Here is a 17,601-nt window from a genome sequence, read left to right on the forward strand (position 1 = left end):
TCACCCAGGCATTCCTATAATTTACCATTCGTAGAGAGAAGTGAAGGGAAACACAAAATGTGATTGTGAACCACAAAATTATAGTCCTTTATTTCCTGAGCTCAAAGCTGTAATTCACTTAATAGATTAAAGTCCTATAGATTTTTTTTTTCAGAATAGGAAAAGGTGCTCAGAGTGGCCAAATATTAGAGAGAAAGATATAAATATGGGTTTTTTTGGGGTTATGAACTTACTCTTTTTGTGTGACTCAAATAATTTTTCATGCTTTTATTCTTTGATTTAGCTTAGATGAAGGACATGATACTTTACCTAAAGTATACCTGTTGCAGGCCTGGCACATTGACAATTCCAAATTAGTATCGCTTTGTATCAGCTTTGGGTTTTTCATTCATAAAACATGAAAGGCACAGAATTTGCCTAGTTTATGCATTTCTAAGATTTTTATACTTTTGTAGCATTTGGTATTTGTTGAAGCATCAATATATAAACACCAACTCGAATAGTTCATAATATAAAGATGATGTCATGTTATTTAAATAAGGTTAGCTATTTTTTTTTTTTTTGAGCCAAAGAATGACAGGAAGATGATAGCCTCAAATAAAAGGAGAATTCACAGGATAGCAAAATGAAATCATTGTAATGCAGCCGGCTTTGCTTTGTAATACAGTGGTGTGGTGAGTATATGTGTCTATGTGCATGTGTTATTTTAAATTCTGGTCTGAAAGGCAAGTTATACTAGTTAGACTGGTTCCTGAGTACAACCATGTCGTGGATTTGGAATTTATGCAACATATAACTTTACCAAAATTGTCTCTAGTCATTATTTTGGAATAATAGATTGGGGATTGAATTTTATCTTTCATCACAATTTCTATTAGGTAGATAAAGCTTTGTATTTTCCTACAACATTGTTTTGTTTTTCTAAATTTATGGAGCTATAATCGAAGTATAATAAAATATACATATTTAAAGTTTACAATATCAGCAGTTTTGACATATACACACACCCTTAAAGTCATCATCACAATTAAGATAGCATGAGTTTCCTCTCCATTTTGCCTTACCCATCAACGTCTGGAAATGCTGACCTCCTTCCCAACACTATAGAGTAGGCTGTATGTTCTAGAATTTGGATAAATAGAATCATACGGTGTGTATTCTTTCCTGGTTGTCCTCTTTCACTTCATGTAATGATTTCTTTTTAAAGATTTATTTATTTATTTGTGAGAGAGTGAGAGTGGTGGCAGGGGCAGAGGGAGAGAGAAATCCTGAAGCGGACCATCCTGGTTGAGTGCAAAGACTAATGCAGGGCTCGATCTCACGACCCTGAGATCATGACCCTGAGATCATGACCTGAGCCTAAACCAAGAGTCTGATGCTTAATCGACTGAGCCATCCAGGTGTCCCCACTTAATGTAATGATTTTGAGATGGTATCTGTGGTGTCGAGTACATTGATATTGTCTTCCTTTTTATTGCTAAGTCTTATTCCACTGTATGGATATGTCATAATTTGGGGTTGTTTCCAGTTTTTGGTGCTTAGAAATAAAGCTGCTATAAATAGAAATGTAGATGTCTTTAGATACATTTGTTTGTCCTTTGTTTGTTTTTCATGGGTCAATGGCTAGGATTGGAATGGCTCTATCACATGGTGGATGCATTCAACTTTGACATTTTAGGAAATGATCAAATGGTTTTCCAAAGTATTTTTCTCGTCTTACATTCTTATTAGCACTGTCTGAGAGTTTCAGTTTCTCTATGCCCTTGCCAAAATTTTGTATGGTTAATTTTAAAAATTTCAGGCAATCTAGGGTATGTGTAGGGCTATTTCATTGTGACTGTAGCACTATATTTCACATTTTTTTTCATATTTTACCTATAAATATTTGAATGACAAAATATTTCCCCTAATACTTGGTATCTTTCAAATATGTTACCACTCACAGCATGCTTTTGTGCCATCAGGACACGCTCCGGGGTGAATGACTTATCAGTGGTGGGAGTCAAAGGGCGAGATGCCACAATCAACTACAAGATAGTCATTATTGGTAATATTTATTGAGGCAATTCTTTCACACTCAGTGGGAGAACAATCTGTTCTTGAATTTCTTCTACATCTGAAGGAAGTTTGGAACATTTCTCAGTAACATTTAATAATTAAGAAAAAGAGAATTTTCAGACACAACAAAAGAAAAGCATACTTCCTTGAAGTCTGTGGTTTTCAGTGGGGAGAAAGGCTGATTTAGACTCCCAGGGAGGCTGCGCTGGAGACATTTGTGGTTGTCACTCAACCAATGGTTGGCATCTAGTGGGTAGAGGCCAGGATGCTGTAAGATATCCTAGCATGCATAGAGTAGTCTCTTTTCCTTCCCCCCACATCAAGGAACTGTCTGGGCTCAGATTTTAGTAGTATGGCTGTTGGGAAATCTGTCTTGAAGCATCTGGATATTTAGATCCAAATCTGGTGCAGAAAATATTCCATCCCTCTGCTGCCTCTAACATTTAAGTGATTAGACATAAGGTGGCCTTACAAATTTCTTTTGAACTAAATGGCACATGTTCATGAGAAAATCTTTGTCATTATTTTCATCTATGACCTCTGGGGATCCTATTTTTAATTCATTAGCTGTGCTGTTGTGTAAAGAGAACTAGATTTCGGTTAAAGGACAGACTCCATTTATACCTCCATCACTTGCAAGATGCATTTGATTTAAAGTGAGAAGCTCTTGTTTGCCTTCAGACCATTTCTGCCACATACTGGCTGTATGCCCTTGGGAAAGCCTCTTAAATTTGTTGAGTTTCAAATAGGAACTTAAAATTTTAAATAATTTAAAAATTGAAAAAGAATTTAAAATTGAGCTTTAAAACGGGGAATAACCACATAGGCTGTTGTGGGGACTGAATGAGATAAATCACTCAGCATAGTACTTTTATAATATTCATTATTAATGCTCAAACACACTCATGTATGTGTGTACCACACACGTGTGTCAGTCTTAGAAACTTTTAGGTTCTTCCCATAATTCTGAAGGACAATAATTTGATTTCATAACCACTACTTGTAAGGTGTTTCTTATGTTGGAAAAAAAAAATGGGGGATGGTATTCATTTACTAAATATTAGAATAAAAACTCAGAGCTTTCATAACTAGGGGCTGTTTTATTTATGTATTTCCAAGATCATTAATGTTAAGTGTGTGATGAAATAACTCTTAGAAACAGACTATAAACAATTATAATGCTTGGTCATTCTGTGGACACTTTTAATTAATTTATTTTGTTCTGGAAAATGTTACTGAACTTGGGAGAAGCCAGTTCACCCCCAGGGAAACGTAATAAATATTCTGATTCTGGACTTGAGTTTGGCAATGTTCCTTTCATTGCACTTCTCCTGACTGGTCATTACCCATCCTCTACCTTCATTCAGCTAATTTAAGGACAGTGATACCTCAAAGTAGTTGATTTACCTGGCAACTCAAAAATAATATTTGGCGGGATCCCTGGGTGGCGCAGCGGTTTAGTGCCTGCCTTTGGCCCAGGGCGCGATCCTGGAGACCTGGGATCGAATCCCACGTCAGGCTCCCGGTGCATGGAGCCTGCTTCTCCCTCTGCCTATGTCTCTGCCTCTCTCTCTCTCTCTCTGTGTGACTATCATAAATAAATAAAAATTAAAAAAAAACTTAAAAAAATAATATTTGGGAAAATATTTGTCGCATAGGGTCATAAGAGTTAGAGAAATTCAGCAAGATAACCAGCATGATCCTGTACGATGGGTGTGTTTTTATGTAAATGTAGTACATGTTACCAACAAACATCGAAAGGGTCGTTTTTTAAGGTGCTATTACCTGGGGTTACAAAAAATTCCCTGCTGCTTCATTTAGTATTGTAGTAGGGAGTGACATCCCACAGAGTGGTCTCAGGAATATTCACATGTTCAGAGGTTCGGTATGGAGGCAGAGGCTGGAGATTGGAGAGGTGAGGAAGATCATTCTGGTCCCATAAGGTCCCCAGTACCTCCTCAACTTGTCTGATCCTTTACAGAGTAAAGTCACCTTCTTAACTGGTCTCCAACTCTTCACATTGTGGGTGTGAAGACCTGGCATAGAAGGAAACTAGAATTCTCCTGGATGGGTACAGGGGCAGTGCACCAAACATCCCCAAAGGTTTCTTTCTTCTACCTTTATACCTTCTTTCAGGTTGCCTCTAATTATTTTGTTGTCCTCTCTCTCTCTCTTTTTTTTTTTTTTTCTTTTCAGTAGGGACACAACGAAGTTTGAAGAAAGGGAAGAAAGACTTTTGTTGATTATAATTTGCTGAAATTACCTCACAGGACAATGTGGCATGTTCATGGTCATTGAATTGGTATTTAGTTTATTTCAATTCAATAAACAGTCCATTTGTGAGCCTCACTGTGGGAGCACTAGAAACCAGTTTTTACTAGTCTTTCACAGCACAGCAGGATTTCAGTGGTGTAGATGAGAGATTTTAATCCTGTAGGTAAACTGTATGTGTGAGGGCATAATATGCTTGTGTGTGTGTGTGTGTGTGTGTGTGTGTGTGTAAAAACAAGGTAGGCTCTGAGAGGCAGGCCTGTGAATGGAAAGAACTCTGGATTTGGAGTCAGAAAATTTAGGTATATGCTAAGACTTGGTTTTACTGTTTCTTTTTTTTTTTTTAAGATTTTATTTATTTGAGAGACAGAGAGAGATAGAGATAGAGCATGAGCAAGGGGAGAGGCAGAGGGAGAGGAAGAACCAGGTTCCCCACTGAGGTGGGAGCCCGATGCGGGGCTCGATCCCAGGACTCCGGGATCATGACCTGACCTGAAGGCAGATGCTTAACTGACTGAGCCACCCAGACACCCACCCTGGTTTTACTGTGTCTTAACTGTGTAACCTTAAAAGTGTCTTTGGGCTTTTGTTTCTTTGTCAAAAATTGAAATATATTTAACTCCTATTGCCTGCTCACTTACTGTGTACCAAGTAACAGTAATAATGTTTTCCCACTGGGGTCACTGAATCGTTAAGACAGTAAAGGGGATGTGATATGTTAGCAAGATTTGTGATCTCTGTGAAGTTTTCTGCCTTAATTACATGACAGGTCTATAGCCAGGCAAATTATGTGCCACCTGATTCAAAGGCACACACACCACTGAAGACACACCCTATGTGCCGCAGGAACACGAAGGCAGCTAACGAGGTAAGATTTTCTGGACAAGTAGAAGCTGTTCTAGCTGTTGAAGGATGGCTCTACCCCACAGATGCAGAAGCTTGGGTACAGAGAGTAGCATCGGTCCCTCTGATTCTCTGTGGCAAGTCAGATTCATATTCTCTGGAAACCAAATTGTTTATTGATTCTCCAGGGACCGCTTCGTACTGTAACACGAGCATTGATTTCATTATGGCTGAAGTTTTCATTTTATTTCACAGGTTGGCTGCCCTTGTTTTCTTCAGTGACATCCTGGTCTTTGCAGTGAGTGTTTCATTTGGTCATAAAGGGGAGGCTGGTGTCCCCTGGACACTTCCTGGCTCTGCCATCGGCCTTTGAGTGTCTCGGGAAACCATTCCCGAGGCCTGTAATACATCTCTGCCACTTGTCTACAGGAACTTTGAAAGTAGTGAAGTTGATCTAAACATTTTTGTGAACAACTGAACAGTAAGTACACATTCAAAGCTGCCACAGCTGTTTGCGTCTTTGTCTTGCAATCTGGTGTCTTAACTGGAACCCTTTATGTCAGGACATTTTCCTACTGAGAAAGTTTCTGTGGATGCCACAAATAAGAAACCTGATTGCTCTTTACAACGAACAAACAGCCCCTTTAAGGCAACTCATCAGATGGTAATTGTCTTTCCCAGGTGAAGAAATCAGAAAAGTAATCCTTTTAGGCTTCACATGAAATATTCGTTCTTAGTATGACTGCTAAAAATGTAGATGGCAAGTTGTATCTCCACTGTATTCATAGCGTACAGTATTTTTATATATAAAATGTAGTACAAAGGTATATCCTACAGGTTAGGTTTAAAATAAGTATGTTATGTGTATAAAGTACGTTATAAAATAAACATAAATACACACATGCACACAATCTAAGAAGACGGAGAGATCCATGAGAAAGTGCTTGCCTGGTGATTTTAAGTGTAATGGCTCCATGACGCTTTTCATGACACCAAGCTATTAGGCTGATTGAGTCAATGGCCCACCCCTTTGTCCTGCCTCAACTTTCTTCTTCCTCCTCCATATTGCCTGGCTATATGAACTCTACATCTCCCTCTAATCTTTGTCAGCATCCTCAAGCACCCAGGGATATCTGCCCAGACCTCACCAATCGTCTGCTCCCTTGTCCTTTCTGCACTGGTTGGTCGTTTGGCATTCCTGAAGTGAAAGCAGAACCCAAAGAACCATGGATCATGCTAATATCATGCAAAAGGCACCCCATCCCAACCTACTCTGTGACATAGGCAGAGACAATGGAATTGTCATCAGCACGATGAGGTGATTGATGCTGTTTTCATTGACTGGCTGAACTGAAACAGATAGGATGACCACTTGGCCTCATTTCTCAGCAATCCAGGCCTCAGGAAGCTTCCTTTTGGACTAGGGTTAGCTGCTGAACTTGGGAAAATAGGCGCATATCTTTCCTTTTTAAAAAAAAAAATTAAGATTTATTTAGTTATGTTAGACAGAGAGAGAGAGAGAGGCAGAGACACAGGAGGAGGGAGAAGCAGGCTCCATGCTGGGAGCCCGACGCGGACTGGATCCCGGGACTCAAGGATCGTGCCCTGGGCCAAAGGCAGGCACTAAACCGCTGAGCCACCCAGGGATCCCCTGGCACATATCTTTCTTAGTTTGTAGCCTTGGACGAATTTTGCTTCTTAAAGTAACCATTAAACTCAGATATGAAAAATATGGTTGCTGCAATAAAGAATTTCACAAATGGTTTAGCAGCTACTAAACAGAGCCAAAGAGAAAATTAGCAATTATGAAGATAAACATGAAGAAATGAACCAGAATATAGCCCTAAAACAAGGAGATCGACAATACACATTGAGGTAAAGAGAGATGGAGTATGTGATGAGACAATGAAGCATTTCACATTTGAGTTCCAGAAGAAAACAAGAGAATGAGGAGAGGAAATATTTACATAGGTAGTGAAATATGCACTGCTATATGCATTCTAGCGCCACACACAGAGAAGATCTTAAAATAATTCAGTGAGAAGAGAGATGACCAATAGTGAGATCGATGGTAACCATAGATGCTGCGTTGGGATTTAGTTGTCGATCCTAAATTGTTCAGAGGCAAAACTGTATATTGAAAAGCAAAAACAAAACATTTTTAGATAAACGAAAACTGAGAGTTTACCACCATAAGGCACTAACTTGAACTTCTAAAAACTATACTCACATGCAAGAAGAATAAAAAATGGCTCCAGGAGGCATGGTTGAGCTATGGGAAGAAAGATGAGCAAAGATATCAACAATTTTGTAGACAAGCCTAATCACTAACAATATAAAAAAAGTACTAACAATGTCCATTTTGTGGGGCAAAACAAGACAAAACTGAAATGCTGAAGGACAATAACTTCTAAGTCGGGAGGGGGTGGTGAGGTGATAATAATGAAAACATCCTATGGTTTCTGCAGTGCTTAGTTGGAGAATTAAAACAATGGGTAGAGACTTGGGACTAAAATTCCAAGGGCAGAACAGATAAGAATTCAGTTAAAGCAGTAGGGATAATTTGAACTAAAAATCATTGTAAGAGAGATAAAAAACCAAAAGAAGCCTGGACGAAGGGAGACAAAGAGAATGCGCAGGATGACACAATAAAAATGAATCAAAATATAGCACACAGTAAATGTAAATGGACTAATTTCATCAGCGACTAGACGGATTGTCAGACTAGACAAATACAAGATGTAGTTCTACGCTTTTTACAAGAAATGCACCTGCACCATATGGAACTTGTACATGGTCCCTGGGAGACAGCTGCAAAAATATTCCTGGAAGCATTGATTCTTCTGGAAACAGAAAAAAAAAAAAAAAAGCCAGAAAACTGCATACAACCCAAATGTCCTTCAATAGGAAACTGTTTAAATACATTTCAGATACAAACCAATTAATTGGCACAATGTAGACCATGGAAAGCAATGACAGCCGTGCAGATCAACATGAACATGAATCTTAACAACGTGATGTCGGATATATGGCATGTTTGTAAGTCTCAAACATACAAAAACAGGATATACTGGACACATACATAATGAAGCCTACAAAAGCTATAGAATTCATATCTAGGAAGTTTCATGTAATGATTTCTATGTTTGAGGGGTGATAGAGGAACTATTAGGGCTGGTTTCGTGGATCTGTGACCTGTGTCGTTGTGCTGATATCACGTTTAGAAGGCTTTATGCTTGGGGTTCCTGGGTGGCTCAGCAGTGGAGCATTTGCCTTTGGCTCAGGGTGTGATCCCGATCCAGGGATCGAGTCCCATGTCAGGCTGCCTGCATGGACCCTGCTTCTCCCTCTGCCTGTGTCTCTGCCTCTCTCTCTCTCTCTCTGTGTGTCTCTCATGAATAAATAAATAATTTTTTTTTTTAAAGAAGGCTTTATGCTTGACATTGCCATCTTGAAATTCTTGATAATTTTGGACAAGAGACCCTGCATTTTCAGTTTGCATCCAGCTCCTCAAATGATGCGGCCAGTCCTAAGGGTGCAAGTGTCGGGGGATAGCGGGGATCCCTTGAATTGTACTGGTGACGCTCTTTCTTAATCTGGATGATGAGTACTTCCCCTTTGTTTCATCCGCTTTAGGTATCTCGTTATACATATTTGCATACGTGGACATTTCATTTCCCGAAATAATTTAAAACTGGTACCTCCAGAGCCATTGGTTTATGATCCTCATCTGGAATACCAGGCAAGAGAGTCACACCATCGTGGCCTAGGTGGAATTGATTATTTATATGGCTGCGATGTGGAAATTGGTCTGAGTTGTTGAGTCATTATACTTAAGCATATGCTTTCGACTCCATAAAACCCGGGTGAGTAATATCAATTTGCAGGAAAAGAAGAGCCCTCTGTATTTCTTTACACAGTTGGATATCCAGCTGCTCCTGTTTTCATATTGCAAGTGCATTTCCTTTGCAAACTTGTTAGCTCCTGCATTATTTGGAGGCTCTGGCTTTTCGAAGCAGGCAGCACTTAAAACCTACAGGGCAGAACCTGATTGGATCGCTGTCACCAGCAGCTGGTGGCCCAGCGTCCTCTGAGGGAGCGAGCTGCCCTCTAGCCACCGCGGGCCTCGCGCAACCCAGCACATCTGCTGTCGTCGGTGGCTCACTGCGCTTGTGCCACAGTAGAGGCCAACGTGCCGTTCATGTGCAGTTTGGCAGCTTCAAGATTCACACATAGAGACAGCTGGTGAGATGGTTTGCTAAGTGGTGCCCCCCACCCCCTCCTTTCATGCAGCCACCTGGATGATTCTGAGAGGCACAATGTGACCATCGCTCTTGAACGCATTGGCCAAAACTTCTTGGGAGTTGTCAAAAGCGCTGCAACATGTTCAGTTTTCTCTGTATGGCTCCCAAAGTGCTCTTGGTTGTTTCAGCTTAATTGTATCTCTTAAGTGCCTCTTAACTCTGACCTTCAATGCCCTTTTACTCATCAGGCTTCTGCGCTCTCAAGTGCGGTGGAGTGCGGGGACTCTGGTGTTATGCATTCATTCCTTCAGTCACTCAATAAACGTTTATAGAACATCTTAAATCTTAACTCTCACTTCCAGATCTTAAAGCCTCAGCTCCCTTGGCCTCCCCCTTCCTTTTTTTTTTTTTTCCTTTCTTTTTTTAGTGGTTCTGATTTATGGGGTAGAAGGGTCTATGTGACCTGGGTTTATTCTTTTTTTTTTTTTTTTTGAGATTTTTATTTATTATTTGAGAGAGATGGAGAGAGGGAGAGAGAGAGAGCATGAGCAGGGAAAGAGGGAGAGGGAGAAGCAGACTCCTCGCTGAGCTGGGAGTCCTGACCTGGGGCTCCATCTGGAGACTCTGGGACTGTGACCTGAGCTGAAGGCAGACACTCAGCCAACTGAGCCACCCAGGTGCCCTTCCTTGGGTTTATTCTTTAGGGCACTGTTTCTCAAGCTCTGAACCACTCTCTTCTTTCCACCAATCCAGCCCCGATCGTTCCTGTATCATGAACCTGCTGTGCTCCTTGGAGGCTCCTCGATGAATTCTCAAATGGCAGAAATTAAAATGAAATAATGAAATGCAGTCTTTGGAAACCATAATTTATATAAAAAGCAAACCTCACCTCTACCTGTTACTCTCAAATACAGTGATCTACTACTACTTCTTTTTTTCTTTTTTTTAAGGTACTTGTGAGGTAATTTAAAAAGCCCTGAATACTTTTTGCTGAAAATGTAAGCTGTATTACCAAAAGTCTCAAACATTGTCCAGGTAACTAGAACCTTTTTTTTTTTTTTTTTTTTTTTTTTTTTTTTTTTTTTACTCATTGGGCGAATTTGGTGAGTCTAGATAATCTTGGTGTCAGAGGCCTTGCCATGAATTAAAGCAACCATTAGTTGAGTACTTATGTGTGAGGCATTATGGGACATGCCTTCCATATATCATCCTATGTAATCCTATAAAATAAATATTAAATGAAACATGTCCTCATTCATCAGATAAAGAAACTGAGGGACTAAATAATTGAATAAATACCAGGGTGAGTAGAAGTTGGATTCAAACTCGGGCTTTCTTTCTTTCTTTCTTCTACTTTTTTTTTTTAAAGATTTTATTTATTTGAGAGAGAAAGTGTGCACATAAGTGGGGAAGTGAGATATACTTGCTTCTTTGGGGAACTTAATCCATATTAGAGATCTATATATATAAAAGGAAATTTATAGTGAATCATCCAGGTATTAAGTGGAAAGAAAAAGCAGAAAAGGAAAGCAGAAAAAAAAAGAATGATTATTAGTGGCTGTGATCATCAGAGAAATATAGAGGCAAGGGGCACTTCTTCATACTGAGTTAGACTCTTTAGAGTCAGGTATACTTCTTATTTCCGTAGACTGCTAACTCTATGTAGAGAAAGCATTAGGATTACTCTACTCCTTTCTTGTTCATTGCTTGAGACAGATTTATTTTGAATTATTGTTGGATGTTTTCCTCTTTTTGTTTCTTTTAAATTAAGTGCACATTTGCCCCATTTAATTGCTTATTTCCTTGGAAGATTATGTCAATGAAATTTCTTCTAAGAATTGAGTCCTTATTTGGGGTTATGTGTTCTGTTTTTATTGTTAATAATGACTTTGATTCCCTGTATGCCAATTATACCTACAGGAGTTACTGAACGTCAGGCATTGCAGTGACAAGACCACATGTCTTAGAAACAGATGGGCCCGGGGGCGCCTGGGTGACTCAGTTGGTTGAGCATCTGCCTTCGGCTCAGGTCATAATCTTGGGGTCCTGGGATGGAGCCCCAAATCAGGTGCCCTGCACAGTGGGGAGCCTGCTTCTCCCTCTCCCTCAGCCTCTCTCCCACTCCCTTCCCCACCCATAACTCATATGCTCTCTCTCTCAAATAAATAAATAAATAAATTCTTAAAAAAGAAAGAAAGAGAGAAAGAAAGAAAGAAAGAAAGAAAGAAAGAAAGAAAGAGAGAAAGAAAGAAAAGAAAGAAAAGAATCAGAATGGCCTAAGTTTGAATCCAACTTCTGCTCACCCTGATATTGATTCAATTATTTCGTTCCTCAGTTTCCTTATCTGATGACTAAGGACACATTTCATTTAATATTTATTTTATAGGGCTGCCTAGGATGATATATGGAATGCTTCTGTTGGGTTCCTATAGGACGTCCTACCTATAATAGCAACTATTATTATTTTCTCAATTCATTTCATATATGCGAGGGGACTTCTGTGGAATACACAAAAGAAGTCTGTAATCTAAGGAAATATTTTAAGTTCACTGGATTAAACTAAAGTCTTTTTTAAAGTTAATGCTTTCAACAATTGTACTGGCTGGAGAACATCTTTTTTTCATGTTGTTTAGATCTTAATGGTACTTTGTGGGTGGTCTGCCAATTGAGTTTCTTCTTTATTTTTTTTTCTTTTTAAGAAGAGTATCTATAATTCCTGAAATGGGTATTTTGCCAATTTTCACATGCCTTGTTTTCTCTTCTCAAATCAACATGTCTCTGTATTTATACAATTCAGAGTTCAAACAACATACATTACACTGCTGTCACCGTACATAAAGACAATCCAAACTTGTTATGCCTAAATATAAAACACGATCCAACTAAGTGAACAGATGTGTCGTATGAGCAAAGCCCCACCATGTTGTTCCTATTTATTGTCTGCCTTGTTTGGAGGGCGTGCCTGGTGCTCCGAGGTGGTGGATAAAGGGCCTTGCCAAGTGCACTCATTTAACGAAACATTTTATGCACATTTTGTTTCTCTGTTCTGTTGCACTGCCCTTGGGTGACAGCATGGTTTGTAGGAAGTTTGGCTAAACTTGTCAAGCCTTTGAAATGACTTTAACAACGTTTCATAGTTACAAGAACTATTATGTTCATTTCGGAAAATAAAACACGCTTTCCTAATTTTACAGCTGAAATGATGATGAACTTCCAAAATGCAGGATGTCCAGTAAAATTCCGTCCAGATTTCAAAATTTACACTGCATTTTCCTAACCGTATTAACAGGACTTATTTTGCACTTTTGCACCTTTCACATATAATAAAATAATAAAACGAGAAAATACAAGTACTTGTCTATGGAAAGTAGACCAAGCATCCCCTGTCAGGCTGAAGCCTTCATGAAAATGAAATTCAAAAAAATATGAGTGGTGCTGGTAGACCTTCTCCTTAGGCGCGTGCGTCGGTTAGTATGACTTCCGGGCACCTGGGGACGGTAGCTTGGGCTGTCCATCAGCACTAAACCCAAGGGGTTCATGCTGTGTGCCTGCCTCATTTCTCAGGTGTTGCTTGCTAGCATTTCCAGGACGGGCACTAGGACTTTGAAGGAAAACATCACTTGGGTCCACCTGGTCCAGGTATAGATCTTTCTTGATGCTTCGTAATAATATTGAAAAGATTACCTGGCAATGATTGATGTTTCAGAAAGGAATGATTGACAAATTCTGCATTCCTCCAGCCTGGTTCTATTAGGAAAAACAGTTCCTTCTTGTTCGATTATCAGTTAGTACATTGCTACGAATTACTGTCCTGAGGCCCTCTTTTTTCCCATCTTTCTGATTTTCCACTGGCTGGTGGTATGCTTCTGAACTCACGGCCAAAGCCCGTTTGTACTCATCAGTATTTATCAGACAGGTCCCACCCCCATGACAGGGGTGCCGGGAGGCACAAAGAGCACAGAGTCAGGGAATGAGTTGCCTGGTTTCAACTTCTGATTTTCTACTTACTCCCTGTGGCAACTGAGCAGGACTTCAGCTTCATTGAATTTTTGTTCCCTTACCTGAGCACTGGGGATGCCATGTAGTGGCCTCCTCAAAGGGCTGTGTTTTAGGACAATGGCAAAATTACCAGCTGCCTCCTCTCGTGTGCTGGGTCTTTAAGTAAAAAATAATAATAATAATAATGTAATGAAGAGTCAATGGAGACAATGAGACAAGCAACAGCCAAAAGGTTATTTGTTTCAGAGTTCTATGAAATACGGTATTACTCGCTCTGCCTACCGTCCTCTGCCAAAGGTCTGATTCTTTCTGTCTTGGGCAGGGGAAGAGAACCAAGTGGGCCCACCTGGTGGTGGTGGCAGGTCCTGAGTATTTATTTACCTGCAGCCCACGGACAAGCTCTGTGCTGAAGTCCAGGATTTAGAAGGTTTGCACTTAGCAAGAGTGAAGCCCAAACCTTGAACCTTTGGGGACATCGAACTGTAACTCTTAACATCATTCGAGGCAGGATCAGAGCTGACATCCAAGCACAACGTGTTTTCCTGATGCAGACAACTGCAAGGCAGGCGTTTATTTTTCCTTTTCACCGAATTTCCTGACACGTTAAAAATCAAACAAGTATAATTTCGTAATTTCTAGCCAGGGAGGCTTTAAGCAAGAGAGACTGCAGGTACTAACACTTTCTCCGACCTTGGTGTAAGTGATCTCTCAGGCGTGGGGCAGGCCTATTTTGCTTCACTTTGTTGAAGCGTTCTCCTTGTGCCAGTCCTGTGTGTTGTGCATGAGGATATGAAGGCATTTACATAAGATGCTGTGGTTATTGCTAAATGAGATTATGCATTCCCAGTATTTAGCGTGGTTCCTGGTCCCCAGTAGACTTGATACATGTAAATAAAGATCCCTAGGCTCACTACCTCTTCCCACCACATCAGAGCTGCTGTTTAAATCCCATAATAGTGGCTTCTCAAGCTTTCTATCTGCTGTTCCTCCAAGTTGCCTTTATGGAATACACGACATTCTGTGATTATTATTTTATTATCGTACGGCTTCATTTTCAATTTGCTGCCTCACACATCGCTGACTATGCCACAAGTGCCACGGTGTAAATATTCTGTGTATCACACCTGCTCCAAACCACCTTGTCTGGGCTGTTGTGGAGACAGGTTTCAAACCCATTTGGTTTTAGGCAAGGAACAAAAATTAGTTTAAGAATAACATGCAATACTCTCTCCTGCTTCTAAGACTCTGTTACCATTTAATTCCTTCTCTCTCCCTCCCTTCCCAAACGCTGCCTGGTTAAAGGCTTCCTGTTTAATCATTTCGTGTTTACTTCCATGTGAGCTTATATTAATTACGTAGATCACCAGTCTCGTCACTGTGAAGGATGAACAGATATTTGATTTGGTAAAGGATCCCCAAGACAGCCCTATTCCTGGGCCTCCTCCCACCCCCAAGCAAATGCCAGTTTGTAATGAGACTTCCTTTGGGCACCAGACTTTCCCCTTAAAGTAATTAAAGCCTGCAGGTCTTAACTACAAAGCTGGTTGATGTAACATGACTTAGCAGAGCAGTTTGAGTTTATACAATGTTATGCTTGAAATGAAAGAACCGGATTGACTCCTAGCTTCTTATTTGAGCTGTGTGTGGGTGTGTGCACGTGAGCACATGCCTGGCCAGTCCAGTTTCCTGAAAGCCTGGTCACCCTCAATGTGGATTAGGACCACACTTAGCTATCTCTCAGAGAGGTTGGCGCTACCCCCTTCACACTCGTGGAGACCCACCAGTGCCTCCTCTGGCCATTCGAGGTATAACCCGTTTCCCTCAAAATCTGCAGACACTGTAAGGAAGCCAAACCAGGAGGTGGCCTCAAGGCTTGGCTGTTTTTCCCATGAATTACTAGTCTGTGTGAAGACCAAGTTACTTAAGAAAAACAAAAACAAAAGCAACCCCCCCAAAACTGATTCCAGCCCCACCCTTGCAACCAGAAAAACAGCCCTTAATCAAACCAATAGCATACTTGTAAAAAGAAATATTTTGCAAAGCAAATGATCAGTTAAATGAATAGGCATACATTTAAAAATTTTAGGGATCAGATTAGATAGAATTTCTATATGCCAAAACAAGTAGAAGGACTGTCCTGTTACCGGAGCTAGTAATCTTGATGAGCATATCATAGTAACCAGAAAATAGAAATTGATTCTTTTGGGGAAGGAGAAAGAAAATATAGTATTTATATTTTTTTTTCGTGAAAGCCTGGCGTTAAAGACTTTATCATCTATCTAATTGCTTGAAAACAGCATGCATTCAATATCAAGTGTTTTTTTTTTTTTTAAGATTTTATTTATTTATTCATGAGAGACAGAAAGGCAGAGAGAGAGAGAAGCAGGGTCCATGCAGGGAGCCTGACGTGGGACTCGATCCCGGGTCTCCAGAATCAGGCCCTGGGTGGAAGGCTGCGCTAAACTGCTGAGCCACCTGGGCTGCCCAATATTAAGTGTTTTAAGAAGGCATATATTTGCTGAATGTCCTTGAAGAATCAGTGCATTCAGAAAGGAGGTAGGGCCAAAATTGAACTCAGACGTTGGGCCAAGGAAGTGGGGTTAGAGAAAGGTACTGGTTGAAAACAACTCAAGAAGAGCAGTGAATAAATTAGGTACAGAGTCCAAAGGCTAACAGTTTCATGAAGACTGGGTGGACAGTGAGCCCTGGAATATTTGATCTCTACTCCAGAAACCTTTTGTGTTCCAGGTATGGTGTAAGTCTAGGTCTAGAAAAGACATCTACCTTCACTCACATAGTTTGCATGCTTGAAGTGGAGGAAAAGCAAATGAAGGATACGAAGCCATGCAGTGTAAAGACAGATGAAGGAAGGTAGCTCAGGGGAGCATTGGGAAGAAGTAAGCATTAAAAGGGAGCAGAATACATAGAAACACATAGAAACACAAAGGGAAACCTAATGGGATGTGCCCTTCAGGAAACCAGCCAAGAGGTTTGTATATAAAAACTCTACTTATCATGATATGCTAATTTTAAACAAGTAAGGCAGAAGGGAATCAGTGTTTTTGAGTCATGTCCCAGTAATATTCACTGGGAAATGCTATAGAAGGAGATTCACATGTCAACCAACCATGATGGAAGATAATCTGGGAAATTTGATAACCTGGGAAATTTGATCATGAGTATTTAGATTCTGGAGATTGAGACTGGCCAAAAGAAAAGATTCCATATGAGAAACCACCTGGAGATTATTCAAAACAATGACTCTCAGCCCCAGGTGTCCATTAGGATAACCTGGGGAGTTTTTGTGAGACTATTTTCATAACTGGGCCATCTAGAAATTCAGGGGAGGGTTTAGATCTATTATAAAGATTCTTAAAGTGACTCCAAAGTGCAATCAGATAGAATCACTCATTTAGAGTAGTTGGTCAGGAATACAAGAAGGGGAGAAAGGAAGATCCCCAAATATACAACCTAGGTCAGTGTTTTCAAATGCAAGCACGCATCCAAATCACTTGGATATTAAAACACAGGTGGCTGTCCCTACCTCCAGAATTTCTGATTTATCAGATCTGAGGTATAAGGCCTGGGCATTTGAATTTCTCACTTGTTTCCAGGTGATATTGATGGTGCTGGTCCAAGGATCGCATTTTATGTACCACCAGACTAGGTAAACTGTGAAGGAAGGTGGATTTACAACTGGGGGTAATACAGGCATAATGGGCTCACTGGTTAGGCCTTATGTTGAAGTGGTGTGACAGCTTGGGGAATTGCAATTGTGGTCTGTGCTATGATCTAGAACCCTCCTACTCAAACTGGGATGTCAGATCAGCAACATAGGATCACCTGAATGCTTGTTAGAGAAGTAGAACCTCAGTCCTCACTCAAGAGCCAAAATCATTATTATAACAAGATCTCCACATACTTTGCATGCATTCTAAAGTTGGAGAATCATACTAATGGTTCTTAGCCTTGGTTTCATATTATAATTTTCCATGGAGTCTCTTATCATAGTAATGAAATCAGAATTTCTAGGAGTGAAGCCCATTATTAGTATTGGTATTGTCAAAGCTCCCTGGATGAATCCACTATGTAGATAATTTTGATAGCCACTGATCTAGAATTTATCTCGAAACAATGTAGTCACACTTGTCGCTTGTCTTGCCTTGAGTGGTCAAGACTTAGGAAA

The 17,601-nt window shown here is 40.2% G+C and overlaps 1 protein-coding gene across 3 annotated transcripts in view; it reads left to right on the forward strand.

Annotated features, from left to right (window-relative positions):
- Positions 1-5,478: 5,478 nt before the first annotated feature.
- Positions 5,479-17,601, forward strand: part of LOC140626176 (orofacial cleft 1 candidate gene 1 protein-like) — a 187,607-nt gene continuing 175,484 nt past the window's right edge. For all 3 annotated transcript variants that reach the window (XM_072813781.1, XM_072813780.1, XM_072813783.1), the window contains exon 1: positions 5,479-5,653. The gene's annotated coding sequence lies outside the window, so the exon portion shown is untranslated. The remainder of the gene's footprint in view (positions 5,654-17,601) is intronic.

Source organism: Canis lupus, chromosome 37, assembly GCF_048164855.1.
Source record: "Canis lupus baileyi chromosome 37, mCanLup2.hap1, whole genome shotgun sequence".
In the NCBI taxonomy this organism is placed as follows: Eukaryota; Metazoa; Chordata; class Mammalia; order Carnivora; family Canidae; genus Canis; species Canis lupus.